This window comes from Zootermopsis nevadensis, unplaced genomic scaffold, assembly GCF_977971745.1.
Source record: "Zootermopsis nevadensis isolate Lab colony 2312 unplaced genomic scaffold, Znev_1.0 Znev_ptg000022l, whole genome shotgun sequence".
Lineage (NCBI taxonomy): Eukaryota > Metazoa > Arthropoda > Insecta > Blattodea > Termopsidae > Zootermopsis > Zootermopsis nevadensis.
The window spans coordinates 14,164,814-14,180,056 of NW_028259154.1; the positions used below are offsets into that span (position 1 = coordinate 14,164,814).

At 35.1% G+C, this 15,243-nt stretch overlaps 1 long non-coding RNA gene across 2 annotated transcripts; it reads left to right on the top strand.

Moving 5' to 3' along the window:
• Positions 1 to 8,254: 8,254 nt before the first annotated feature.
• Positions 8,255 to 13,852, top strand: LOC147873023 (uncharacterized). 2 transcript variants are annotated; one of them, XR_015536498.1, is made up of 2 exons: positions 8,255 to 8,392; positions 12,476 to 13,852. It is a non-coding gene; the product is annotated as an uncharacterized LOC147873023 (long non-coding RNA). The 2 variants fall into 2 exon arrangements; XR_015536499.1 differs by lacking the exon at positions 8,255 to 8,392 and adding an exon at positions 9,801 to 10,360.
• The last annotated feature ends 1,391 nt before the right edge of the window (positions 13,853 to 15,243 follow it).

Consider the following 15,243-nt stretch of genomic DNA (forward strand, 5'->3'; position numbering starts at 1 on the left):
ATCCTATATTTTTATAACAAAAGAGCACAGAAGCTGGTTTCCGAAACAATGTAGGAGTAGAGACCTCTATTAAGGGAACGGTAACTTCTTCGCCGGGATTTCTCTTAAAAATCTGTAGATAGGTTTAAATTAATAAAATATGATCTTCTGAATATCATCCTTCTGACTGAACAAAAAATAAGTGTACGAAAATTGCAAACGTACGTGGCATCGCTTTTTTTTTTTTACTTGCTGCTGTGAACCCGCGTAGTGGCCGTTTCATATATTATACAGTTGGTAAGCAACAAAACAATGGCGGGTGTCGATATCCTTTGTCTAAGCCGTGGTCGCCTAGCAACTAGACCAGAAGTGGAGAAAACTAGTGAGGCGGTAAGATTTTAAGAAATTGTATTCTACAAGGCTACATAACAACCTATAAAACTTATATTCAAATAACGGACAACGTTAAAAGAAAGGAATTTATTTCATTATATAAAAACGGAATACATCTAGGGATATCAGTTCCTTTAATGAGTAAATTACAGGAAAGTGAATAAAACGGGACGTCTGAACTATCACAGTTTCCAGGTTTCATTCTTAACTACTACTACTACAGTAGGCCTACTAAAACTATTTCCACCCACCTGTAAACTAAACAACATGTCAAACTGAAATTTAAATAAAAAATGTTTTTAAAAAAGAATCTGAACGATAATTTGGATGGCTAACCATTTTATTTACAAATAAAAAGTAAAAATTAAAAAAAACATTGTGATTTTAAATGCTTTTGTTTAAATATCATCATGTGAATACGTGGGTGGCTCTGCCATCTGTTGGATGGATGGGCGAAACTGCCTCATCAAACATTCGTGAACAAGAGAATGAAGAAGCTTTGTGTTTGCAGCGGAGAAAGCGTGGGGACTAGAGCGGATGCAGGGTTCGCACACGAGGCCCACACCACGATTCAGCGTCTACTTCACTGCCAGAGTAAAGCCACGAACCACACTCCTGTTATGATTTTATGGAACTTCATTTAACACAGCTTTCGCATCTGCGAAGGTAGAATGAGAGAGTGGCTTAGGGCTGGGTGATGAATGGGACTACACGAAAGAAAGTTGCTAGTACCAAAAGTGTCCCTGTACTTAAATATCATCTCATGATGACGGATGGGAAGTGGCGGCAGACCTAAACATCCACGCAATCTTAACACTGGCACTTAGGCTATGAGTATGAGAGGTTAGGTTCCATGCGAAGGCCGCTTTGTTCCTAGAGAAAAATCCCACCCCCTCCCAACAGCATGGGTCGATCCCAAAGCCGTGATGGTTAAAAACATAATTCTTGCTACTTCCCAGATTCAAACCCATGAATAATCAGAGGAAGACTACGAAAACCCTCTCGGATAAGTATCGAAATTGGGACTTTCCTCGTACGACAGCATGATAACTTCACAACACTTATATGGGGCTTGTAGTGCTTAGAAAAGTCCGCTATTGGTCCCAGCAGAATTCGGTCCACATTCTCATAAACTATTTGTTTAATATATTCTTTAATGTCATCCTCCTACCTACACATAGACATTTCAATAATATCTTCCTTACAGCTTCCCACAGTATGCTTCCGTAAACATTCTCATCTGTCCAATACGTACTACATGCCCAGACCATCCCACTACCCTTTATTCGATCACAATCCTCATACATGATAGCAAAGAATAAGTTATCAAAATGGGCAAGGTATCACTATTAAATTATCACTCTTGTCTCGCCATAAACAATTTCTTTTAATTATGTTGCTATAACATTCTCATTTTAGATATTGTCTAGCCATTCTTAAGACAGGTCCGTCTTGAATAAGAGTATCCTGGAACAGCCTTTGATATCATAATTATTATGAGACGTAAAAATTTCCATTCTGAGGTACTTTACTTCAATGTAACTGAAGAATCACGACTTTCCAGGGAATTAGTACACAGATTTCTCTTCTGACATAGTCATTTGACTACCACGGACTTGTTAAGGGGTGGGGGGGAATATCCTGTTTTGAGATTATTTACATCAATTTGAATGACGAATTCTTTGGGGTGCGAATGGTCGGGAATCACTATGACAATTCAATTTATCTGTTGTATCATGTTTGTTGTGAGAATATGGAAAGACCGTAATGTAGGGGATGACCCCGGGGTAGCTGAGGAAAAACCAGCGATTTACTGCACTAGTTCTGCCGTGTAATAGTGCGGAGGAGTATAAAAGATGGGTTTCCCCCTCCTACGCGTATAGTATTGGGGAATCTCAAGCAATTCACCTGTGGTCTTGGCCTTGGGTGTAACTTCTCAGGAGCTAGACGCCACCAGCTATACCTACTGACCACGCGCGTTTAACTGCCTCATCGGTAATAATCCAGGCTGAGTTGCCACTTTTGGTACTTACCCTTGACACTGCCCGTCAATAACATTTATTTATTAGGAAATTTTCCCTTTCTCAAAAGAATAAAAAATCATCGTGACGATCACCACACTGTCTATATGCTCCCACCTTCAACCTTAGTCCTAATTAACCGATTTTCACTAAATTCGGTACGTTACACCGTTAGAGGCCATCCCAGGATCTTTACATTTTAATGTTCTAGAAACAGTAACAACATGGGGAACACAAAAAATTATGTAAGCAGCTTCAATAATAAGTTCGTCCTAATAATATTAGTCATTAATATTTATTTATTTATTATTTAATGTTTCATTCTTTGTGCAACCATCTCTATTTGAAGCCCAGAACTTAATTCCATAAATACCTAGAAGACCATAAAGTTTTAAAATTTATATAACACTTTTAACCTGATTTTAAGTTTTAAATGATCTTATGACTGTACCGTACACATGTTGAGATTATGTATCTTGTTAACCACATTCATATCGTAGCTGCACGACACAAGACAGACCGCGTTCTATGCCAGCGTTCGGCGGAGAGGAAGCGAACGGATCTGAAAGAAATATACTTGAGAACGTAAACTGGATTAAACCGGCTCAGGTTAAACCGGTTCATAAAAGACAAGGAACCTGAGAGACTAATAGCTTCTGGAAAATAACTATTTTGGACCGTGGGGTTGGTTTGCTGGTTAGTGTCGCATCACCAAATCTATAATAATCATTTTGAAAGTGTAAAGTTCTTTTGTGCTAATCCGTTATAACAAATATTCATTATATAAGCGTAAGGGCAAACAATTGCATAGAAGACGAAAACTTTAAACTCGCTTTATTGCACGAAAGTACAACGTTCGGTTGTTCAAACCATACGAAATATAGCAAAATAATTTGATAAATATAGCGACATCAATAAATAAAGTTTTATAAAATTAATAGTGATTTGAAATCAAAAGTGTCTGAAATGTACCAAACAAAGTGTTTACAATAAACGTAGTTGTTCAGAGAAATACAGCTATTATCCGTTTTTAAGTGAATGCCACCCACAGTCTTTTGAGTTAAACAAATTCAGTTTCACTTACTGCTCACGACATAAGTATAAACTTTCTTCCGCGGCCTTGCACAAAGGTATGAATAGCCAATGCGACCCACGGTAACGGAATGGTTGCTGATCTCTGCTATAGGATATTCAGTGCAGAACATTCTTTGGTGTCTACGCACAAACCACAGCAAATAGGGTGTTACAGCAACAACAAAAAGATTAAGTGCAGAAAGAATGTACGTACCTTACACAATCTCTTAATTTTTCTGACATCTGAGAATTGTTCTTTATGTATTTAAGGTAATTTCGAACGCAGAAATAGACCAAATTTAGAAACGGTGATGATAACATTCTAAATGATGTCCATACTAATAGTTTAATTAATTTTTATGTATTAAACACCTGCGGGTTTATTATTTATACAAGTAAGTCAATCTTGAGCCAGCTGATTCTAACCCATATAGCATGGAAAATTTTATTGATGACTGTGAAATACAAACTCAGTGTAAAGAAACGTGTATTATCACTTTCGTAAATCTACAGCACTTTAGAAGAAACATTTATATTCATAACCAGGTGACTTCACAGAGCTAAAATATCATTCAGGCAATTGAGAAAATTTCAGTCACTATACCATATCCAGGGTCTAAAGAATACACCCAAAACCCGAGATTCCTCGTAATAATTTGTAACATTTCAGGTTCTCACGGCGACATGTTAACGATAGCTGTCTTCTGGGATGACACGTCATGATCTTATTCGTCGCCATGATGATATAAGCAGTTAGCTCTTCTGAAACGTCCATAAATATTTACCACACTATGGCGCACTCTCAGGCTCTGATGTTAGCCCCTCGCCAATCCCCAACCTGGAGAATCACCTATTGTCGGCTATCAACAACTATTTATTAAACATATCGCAGTGCCTTCAACATCTACAGAATGTCGCCTTTAACCTTAAATAGGACGCGAAAATCCATGGTTACAAATGACCCACTTGACAAGAAATCTGGAACGCATATTTACATATGTATGTATATTGCGCAGAGCATGTCGATACATTTATATGCAGAAACAACTTAACGATGTAGCGTAGTGATTGATTCAGCGGGTAATTACCGAGAGCCTAAGAAACATCACATAGACCTGAATTAATTCCACCATCTTCACATGGCCATCAACCTATCATTCCAGTACTAAGAGAACTAATGCAAATAATAATTAAAACATTTTGTTATCTGCGTCATGCCATACATTGTAATTGTTGTTTCGTGGACATATTATCCCCATTGTTGCAATATTATAATGCTAGAGACTCCTGAAGTACGTCACATGCATACCAGATAATTAAGGGTACAGTGAAACATAATGACCAAAGCAACTACCGGTTCACTATCGCACTTAATTGTAAATATTAAGACGTTACTTAACTAGAATCACTTCGGGCTTTATACACAATACGATTACCTTGTGTAACTGGCAATAACAATACTTTCTTATGCAACTTCAGAATTAACCCTGTGAATCCAACGTTTGTCTAAACAGTATTTAAGAATTCAGTACGTACCGCAATGCAAACACAACGCCTCGCAATTGCAAAGACCAGATGGTCAATCCTCTTTAAAGAAATAATTGCTGTCTTCTCTGACAATAACACGAAACTCAAAAATGTAGAATTACTGAAGCAAGTGGTACATATACTTACCATTGGCATTTAAACTGTTAATGTCATTAAAATAATTTTCTTTCTTTGTCTTGCCACTGTGCAAAGAAGATGCCTGTACAGCTACATGTTACGTTTTACTATGTTTACTGCATATTTTATTTTTTGTTCTTAGCTCTGAGTCTCTTCTTTACACTTTCTTTCACTTCTCTACTTCACTCCTCCATTTATACAATATCACAACTCGACTATCTACAGTTTCACAGCCTTGGAAAAAACTCAAATCTCGTAAGTAACTGCATTTAATTGAATCCTTGAAAAGTTAACAGTCGTCGACGTGCTTAAGAAATTCCCCGCCTTTCATGGAACCAAAAGGTTCATGTCCGTGCTCACAAGAGCCCATTGGTGGACTCTACTACGCCGAGTTAGATGAATCCAGTCCAACATGATAGGAATCTAACAAGTGGAGGGAACAGTTTTGAAGTAATACGATGGCTTAAAATTAATAAGCATGTAGCTTATGGGAGAAAAATTTGTTGCAGTATTAAAAAATTATAAACACGTGACCGGATGTTTGGTAGCGATGGGGCAGGGGTGGATAATGGTTATAAGAGTAGGTGTAGTATAATAGAAGAATAGTACTATTAGAATTTGTCATATTAAAGCTGTGGACCACAGGAAACAGGTGTTAAGCTGAGCAGTCTTTTGTATAGGAAAATCAGCTTAGAAAATTGTTTGATTTTAATCCAGTCCACACCCTACTTAATATCCATCTTAATAATATCCTCACGTCTGAGCGTCTAAGCCTAAGTATAACAAATTGTGTTTCTTACCTTCATATGTTAATATTTTTCGACCAAAATTTTGTGAGTATTTCTCATCGCAAATATATTTTCTCATAATTTGCATATTTCTGTTAACAAAGCAAATATGTAAAAAAAAAATCGATGATCAGAACCGTGTAGGTAAAGCAAAGGAGGAGAGTGATATAAAACTCAAGGCTTATGTTAAGTCTGCTGTGAGCTGATGGACCGGGGACCGGATCTATTATGATCTCATGGCATGTGCGAAACCAAGCATTGACTGACTCACATGGCAACCGCAGACAGCTACATGACGTAACAACGCTGTGTAAATATAAATCTAACAGTAACATCTTCTTATTTACAGGGATCCCCTCAGAAAACCCAAGTTGACACAAGCCGTAGTAAAATCTTCTCTGTAGTCTAACGACCTTGAAGTTACATGAAAGAGGTTTCAATTCCAGGTTGCTGACTAATACGTACAACCACGCAAATTTAAATACCACAAGCAGCTGAAGTCAGTATTTACAATGTGTTTGTTGGTACCCAGAAATAATTCGGATCCACAGACGAATTTAAAGGTCGATTTTAACGGGATACAGACTTATATTTTGTGTTGTATATTATATAATATAAGCTATCTTGGAGAAAATCAACAGATAATGATTTGAGTTTCGTATAAAGGAGAAGTTGTAACAAACTAATTAAAATCAAAATTAAATTTCATCGAAAAATTTTAACGTAAACACCTTATAACCGAATGTTTATCGAAGATCCGTTCAGTAGATTTTCAGATGTAAAATGCAGAGAGATGAACTCTGTCCCTCGTATGAACTTTTATTTCATGCATTTGCTGTAATTAACGCATAATTAGTTTGCATGTTTAGATTGTTAACAGTGATTTGGTAAGACTATTTTATAATCGTAATACCAATTTCGTTCCTGCAAATAAATACGGACATTTTCTTTGAACGTTGCATTTATGAAGTTATACAGTCAACTAAACCTATCAATTTGATTATGAAAAATGTCAAAAAATTGTCCTATTTCATGGAAAAATGAAAGAGTCTAAAACACAAATTTAAAGTGATGACGTGATATACTGCTGGCCGCATATCTAAAATAACAACATGGAATTTTTACTTTCTCTGCAGATTTGTTCCTTTAAATTATTCAACCCGGTGAATCTTTGAATTGAAACGATCTCCTTAATATTTTAATCAAGTCACGTGAGGCAATCCCATCAATTCGAATGATACGAAAAGCTGGGTCAATTTTGTGCAAAAAAAAACTATATATCAGTGACCACAAACTGACGTACCATGCCAAAGGAATGGATAAACGCATTTTTGAAGGTCCCGTAAAGATATTATTTACGGCAAACCAAATATTAGTTTTCTCGAAATATTCTCGTCACACATAAAAATGTGCACAGCAGGAAGAAGTATCTACTGCTCTAATAATAAATTATTTTCTCTTTCAGCCATTTCCGTTCTTCCTGTTTGGTTTCGTTGCTAAGAGACTATGTAAGGTAAAATAACTCATAAAGCGATCTATGTCCACCGCTGACTAGCCTCTGAGCAATCATACATATTATGAACACAGGGCGATCATTTAGGTAGTTACAATGCGGTACTTGCATGTACCAGTAGAATTATGTAATTAAATTATCTGTGCCAATATTATTATACAGAGAGGAATATTGGACTCTTGATAAATGAAAAGAGATTCACTGACGAAAAAGCTGGAACGAGGTTCTTTAGAGATAATGAGGGCTATAAGAGAGGTTATTTTATTAAAAGCCAATTAGAAAATAATTAAAAATATTTAATATTTTAAGTAAAGTTGTTGACTACGAAACAAATTGGTTCAATTATTTAGAGAAAACGGATACAAGTAGATTTTTTTCAGAAAATTTCTTCAGTAAACATAAAAATGCCAAATAGAAAGGCAACACAAAAGATTAAAAGAAAAATTCTGAATCAGAAACTGTCGTTGAAATGAGAATGAAGATAATTTATTGTAAATAGTAAACACGTAAATTCCTAGAGGTGGTTTTCAATTTCTTGTTTGACGAATTCAAAAAGCATAAATATAAAAACGAAAGAGAATTTTTGGTTTCTTAGGAGCAGTTTAGTTATTGTTGCGGGTTTTCAGTTAATTTAGAGGTTTCAGTAAAGATAGCAAATTACTCCACACGAAACTGTTAATTGTTAAATATCACTTGTACAAAGTTCATGAAGAATTCAAGAACGGTCCACACCCACAATATGTGGGGGCGGACACAGGTGGTATTATTGATTCTTGCATTCCGACACCTTGACCTTGCCCCACTGATGCGCACGTCACCATGCGCACAGGTACCGAACTAATATCATCATTATGACCTAAGTTCATGGAAGTGCGACCATTTTAGTTAGAAATGTATCGTTATATAATACGTTTTATGCTATAATTAGTTATTCTTTGACACGTTTATTCAATAAAAACGTAAGTATGGTGTAGTGTATAATGCCTCTGTGACACTCAAAAAGTCTATCTTAAGAATATGAAATGTGCATCCTCTGTTTAACAATAGCATATATTTGTGTGAAAGTAAGCAGGTGTGAAAGTACTGATTGCAGATTTTAATATTATTCATTTAATGTGGTGATTAATAATAACGTATTTATTAAAATGCCACCATATACTACATTTATACGCTACATTACTTAGCACAACGCATTTTAATTAAACTTAATTATAATCAAAGTTTAAGCAAGTTTGGAAAGGAATATCCAAATCGAAATACATGTAGTTTCCTCATGTTATCTTTGAAACTTTGCATTCTGAATGATTAAATGAAATTGAAAACTTCCAAGTACCATGCTAGCGTTACCGTAAATTAGTAGCGTCCATATACACCTAGCAATACATAGCAGGCGTTGTAAAAATATAAGCGTGTTTCTATCTTAAGTTCAGACTTATTTATGATCCTATGAACTCTTGCTTAGTTAATCATCTTGTTACTCGCAAGAAGAAACTTAGTAAATTTGCAATCCACTTTACGCACTTTACACTATTACTGTCAAAAAGATAGACGTAAATAAGATTTAAACTAAGTATATTTAATATTTAATGTGTAGGTATATTTATGATATACCTCCATACCAAATTTCACATGTCTAATTGCGTGTGTCTCATTAGTTACTGTCATAAACGGAACGCTAAATACAGACTTAATATGGTCGCCATTTTGTATGTTTTATTTTATACCAAAAATTATGCCTTCATATATAAGGTGCATATTTTTGAAAAAATATTACCAATATTATATATTGCATAGTAACAGTATCGCTTCCACCTGACAACTTGCTGCGTCCGTCATGTTGGTATTACTGATTGTGCAAAATTGTGTAATTACTAGTTTGGGTTGTCCTCTAATGGCATAACAACCGTAACAAATATCAATAAAATTCAGCCGGTCGTTTTCCAGTGGTAACAAGCGGGCAGCCACGATCAGCCCTATAAGGTTCATTTCGTGCACAAACGCAAACAAACGCGAAAATTGAAGTCTTCTTAGGGTGCTTCTTATGAGAAAACCTGTCCATATTATACCGAATGTAATACTAATTCCCATTTTACAGCATGATAACCTCATGGTCATTCATATTTTATGTATGGAGAAAATTTCTCTCAAAATTATGTCGATAATAGAAAATACGATCTGTATGAAATAATACTTGCTCGAATAAAAGCAATTATATAAGAGTTAAAAGAGTGATATCACATTAAGAAATATAAACTGCATATTATTATTATTATATTAATCTGTGAATGTTTTATTTGACGATTAATATAATATATTATTCGGATAAGACGCGTGATGTTACGCCTTGAAATAATACATAATAAATAATGTAAGTAATAATTATAATAAGTTAATAACGTTAAAATTCTGAATATTTTAAACACTGGACTTCATTACTGATCGATTATTAATATAAAATAATAATACCGTTACTTTATTGAATAAAACGTATGTTTCTGCCAACGTATTAATTCGCCTATTAACAGAGTAGCGGTAAAATAATGGATCTAATTATATGCAAATATGAGTATTAGGTTTACGTTAATACATTCGTAATTAAAATGTACTGGAAAATTAAAAGTGGAGGTACCTCGATGCGTGTGCGTATGTTAGGTGTACGCGTAGGTGTGGATGTGTGCGTGAGTGCTTGTGCGTGCGTGTGTAGGTGCAGGAGAGAGGGTAGTTTTCCTAAGTCAATGTAGCCTACGACAGAAATGTAAAACCAGCCGATAAAATGAAAAATAAATATTTATGAATAATTTTGCTTGAAACCTTAATTTCATCTATACCGTTTGAACCACATACTCATATATAAAATCAACCTCAAGAAGACATACTAATAAAAAAGGAAATATCAAACGACGTGTTACTCCCGAAATTAAATGGAGGTAATACTTCTAGATTTTGAATTACTAGTTGTCCAAGTATTTGTTTTGACGGTCTTTGAAAAATTAGACGGCAAATTTGTGTATGAAAATAGAAATTCAGATTTAACAATACCAGAGACTTTCTATTAAAAAGTTCAAATAGGCTATACGATTTAATAGTCATGTCAATTATTTCGATAATATATCACAAAACCAAAGTCACTGATGTTTATACCAAAACTGAAACTCCATTCCTTAAAGAAATGTGAGAAGGAAGAAATAAATGTACGACCATGCAACTCAAGTTAAAGCTAACCATATTATTTAAGACTGGAATTATAATCTTTAATCTGTTCTACGAATTTTGACTATAAGTGAAAAGAGCATTGTTAGTACGACAAACTTCAACATAACTTTATGCAACATGCTTAAAGCTGAATTAAGATAATTAATTAGCAATTTAATTATTTCTTTGTACTCTAAAATATTTTATACCGACAAAAACATAAAATGTAGCACCTTAAGATAATTTAGAAACCTATTTTAAAATTCTATCTAAGTTTACTTCCTCAACACGAAGAGTTTGCAGGTTTTATATGGCCTGCTTGTATCTTGATATTTTTATCTACACAAGGCAGACATCGAACCTTACAGCTTCCAAAGAATACCAAAGAAAGAATGCTGTCTGCCGTGTGACGCAAAAATATGATTCTGCGGTTGAATAACACAATGCAGTGTCTTTCTGAGAAACCGACAGCCATTGACTCGGTAAAAAATATTCCGCCATTTATGGAAGCAAAAGTTTTACTTCCTTCTTCGCAAATTTTCAGTAACTTTTAAACAGCCTATTTGTAGGCGTAATAAATATTTCAAGTTAAAAATACTACCTGTGAAACTTTAATGTAGATGAAGGGATAATATATAGAGACAGAGGAGCATGTTGAAGGTGGTGAAAGGATTAACTTTGAGACAATAGCAGGTTCTCGTGAACAGAATGTAATAATAAACCTTAGAGATTATACATAAGAAGACAATTTCTGAGTTGAATCGAAAACTATAAAATTTTCAATGTAAATTTTGTATCATGAAGTCTATCAATTGTTGGTCCATGAAATTCAGACTTGCGGATGAGTGGAAGAGTTCAAAGCTTTAAGAGAAGTAGAAGTGGCTGTGGTCTTCTGCGTGTAATGTTCATTCACTTACCATCTTCGTTATCACTCGTGGTTGGACCTAGTCATAGTTATAGTACCTGAGCTTCAGTTGGCCCCAAACTGAGAGCCTCTTCTAGCCAACATTTGAACATCCCATTCAACAAGTACGGAATTTTATCACAGACAGAAAAAAGTTTTTCACATAAGAAAACCAAGATACTTATATAGAAAATCAAAGCGAACACTGTGTGTTACAAATAGAAGGGTTTCACTTTAATTACATTTACGGGTTTTATTAACAACTGTCTAATAAAGAACACATTTTTCTTTGTGATCGTAAAGTTAGCGAGTTTCATATTTAGGACTCAAAGTTAATAAAAGAAATACAAAACATTCCTTTCAAAAGCGTTTAAAATGCCCGAATAATGGAGGAAATATATTTTTAATTAATATTTAGATGAGAATAGGATGAAAATCCGCTGATCTACTTAAATTTTATCTCCAGTATCTAACGAATATAGGATATCATGTAAGTAGCTTACTGATTACTTAAAAAATCTACACTGATGATCTTCCAATAATTTCATCTACGCATGGAGTTAACCTTGAGAAATGATTGCTAGATCGAACCAGCTTTTAACTCTCCATATTTTATTCTCATTAATTCAACACAAGATATTTATCTTAAGTTAATTTATCACTGATTAGTACTTGGCACTATTTCAGAATTTAGAACTTTTAATAATGTTAGATATATACATTTTAATCAATGGTTTTATGAAGACAATGTAAATACATCACTCCTTAGGATGGCTTGACATAAACGGCAACAAAAAATTAAATATATTATTATAACTGCTCAACACCGTTTTTATAAAGTGTCGAATTTGACGGATTTTCCTTAAGGGGATTATACGACAGTAAATATTTCGAAGCTGTAGGGGCAGATTTATCCCATTTAAACTGTGCTCTGACTCTGTTTCAGAAATGATGTTGGTCGCTATGGAGACGCCTTGAGATGAATGGGACAGAGGGAGTTACGTCACTTTTCCATCGTGTTCACTGACGTCAATCATTTTTCAAAAAATGCTTGGGATATAATAATACACAATATTAATTTTGTGGGCGATGGATCAAGACCCACGCTGGGTTCGTAAAAGGAAAGAATCTGCTTCCGGTTAACCTGCCTGGTAGCGTTTCTTCTCATCATTCTGGTTACTTCTATTCCTCTTATATTAATACCTGAGGCAGAGATGGGGTGTGGGTGGAATGCGGTGTATATCTTTCTGTGCAGAGGGCCTCGTGTTCCAGGACTACATGATTTCCTGCGGACATACACGCGTCAGACGTCACAAGTTAACATTCACAAATAACGGGCCACCAGTTGACAACCACTGTCTTAGAAGACATAACTAACTCCGTTGATAACCTGAACGTCGCTAAGGAAATTTGAAATTCCAATATTTTTATGGAATAGAAAATTTCATCACTCTTCCCCCAGACTGTCTCCTGTCCTATATAAATACAAGTCTAAATCCTCACATTTTATTTTTAAGACTAGTCTAGTATAACCCGTAAAAATTTAGGACATTTGACATTTTTGTTTTAAAAAATAATATAATTTATTATAGCATTAACTTTGCACATCGCACTGAAAATAAAGAAAACCTAACAACACTCCCCTAAAAATAACCTAAATGTAGAAGACACATTCACGGTGACTACGGAATGCACAACACAAAACCGCCTGATTGATTCCAGACTAACATAACCAAACGCAGACTACGCCAGTCCCCACCATAGGGGCCCCTAAATCTTTGTTTGCATTTCTTGCCACGCCACCGTCAAAATTTCAATTTCTTTCGTACGAACGGTGCACTCGTCCATAACGGAGACTGACTATTATATTATGAATACACACGTCTTAAAATTAATCTCCAACCTACGCCTATATCCAAAAACACAAAAATACAACATGGAATATGTGTTCCATTCAATTTAGCTCTCTCTCGACTCTCTGACCTAAGTAGTTCTGAAGTGCCAATAATTAAAGACTTTTGTTACATCGACCTGTACAAATTTTACTACATTATTTTTCACTGTGAGATTTGAGGTTGTCATGGAAGTGAGTACGAAAATTGCTCTCTTCTGTGTTGTAGTGCCGTGTAGTTTGGTGGAAGATTGCCAACGTTTCGAAGGTCCTTGCTCCTCCATCATCAGGGCGATCGCTTTGTGATGGAATCAGTATATATATGCACCAGACGCAGAGAATAACATGCTGAATACGTAAAGAATTAGATGGGTAAAATACTTTGTATACTTTTATTAAAATTCTTACAATAAAGTTTTGTTTAAAACATAACATATCATGTCTTTGTGCAGTATATTATTTGCGACAACTCTTTATGTAACGAATAAAATTTGTTTCGAAGTGTATTTTCTCGGACGATGAGCCCTGTTGATAGGGATTACAATCTCAACGTTTTGGAAAATCTCTCGGTCTGTAAATCCGAATAACTTCAACACAGATGAGAAATTGACATTATATCTGTCCTCTAAAACTCTGTTTACATTGACGAAAGTTGAGATGAACATCACGCCACTAGAAGAAGTTCCACCTTTCTTCACTTGAAGTTCCTAACGTAAGTAATTACGAACATGGCTCCCGTGCAAACTTCCAGTGCCACTTTATTTAAGGATGCTTAATTTCTTTGAGGCAAGAATTCTTGTTAGGAAGTATGAGTCATATTAAATTAAGTCACCCTGATGATAGAGCCGATATGTTCCCCCAAAACGATATAAACCTACAAGAACATTCGGCGACAAAATCCAAACATCCATAATCGACATCTTCACAGCAATGAGAACCTCAAACCTGGGATAACAAATTGATGTATAATGTAACGAGATATTTAGCAGTTACTAACGAACCAATGCAGATAGACGTATGACATTTTGTATGGGCATAAAGTAAACCGGCAAAAGTACATAGCTTTTTCTGTCATAACTGACAAACATAATACAGGTATCGCATTTTATGCTAGTTAAAATTATACACAGAAGAATATCGCAAATTTGTATTATTACTGAATTGCGGTTCTTGGATCTTTATCGTTTGGATTAAGTATGTAGGTGTAAGTATTTGAATGCAAATAGACGTCTGGAAATATTCCTACAACTTGTTCGAAAACGAGACATCGCAAATACAGAATTCTGCAATCCAGCGCTGTACTTGTTGGAGAATCATTAATGTCTTGAGGAGAAAGCTGGCGCGGTGAAGCAAGCGGATAGTTTATCAACTAATCCTGTTGAACCAGAAGTCGTTAGTACACCGAAGACTTGGCGTTCTTTTTCACGGAAATACACGCTTGAATTTCGCCTGGAGCATTGTTTTTCTCATGTCTTTTTTTTATAAATTTTGTACTCCTTCTCCTCTTATATTCTTCGATTTAATTTTTATCGTCTGTCCCTCCTTTCATTTCTTTACGCTCATTTTTCTTTCTTTGTTTCTCCGCTTCTTTACAGCATTTTCCTTAAGTTTCTTTGTGTGTCTCTCATTCTCTGATCCTTTACCTTTAGTTACGGCATACTAACTACTCGCAAAATATGCGTAGATCGACGTATCATTTCTATTTCGATGTAATTTGACAGATACCAATGCAGACAATGTTGAAATTCGAGGCGGCTGGTGCCAGATTTACTCAGGATTCTTTCGATACAAAGAAATATTTGTTTAGAGAAATTAACGAAACT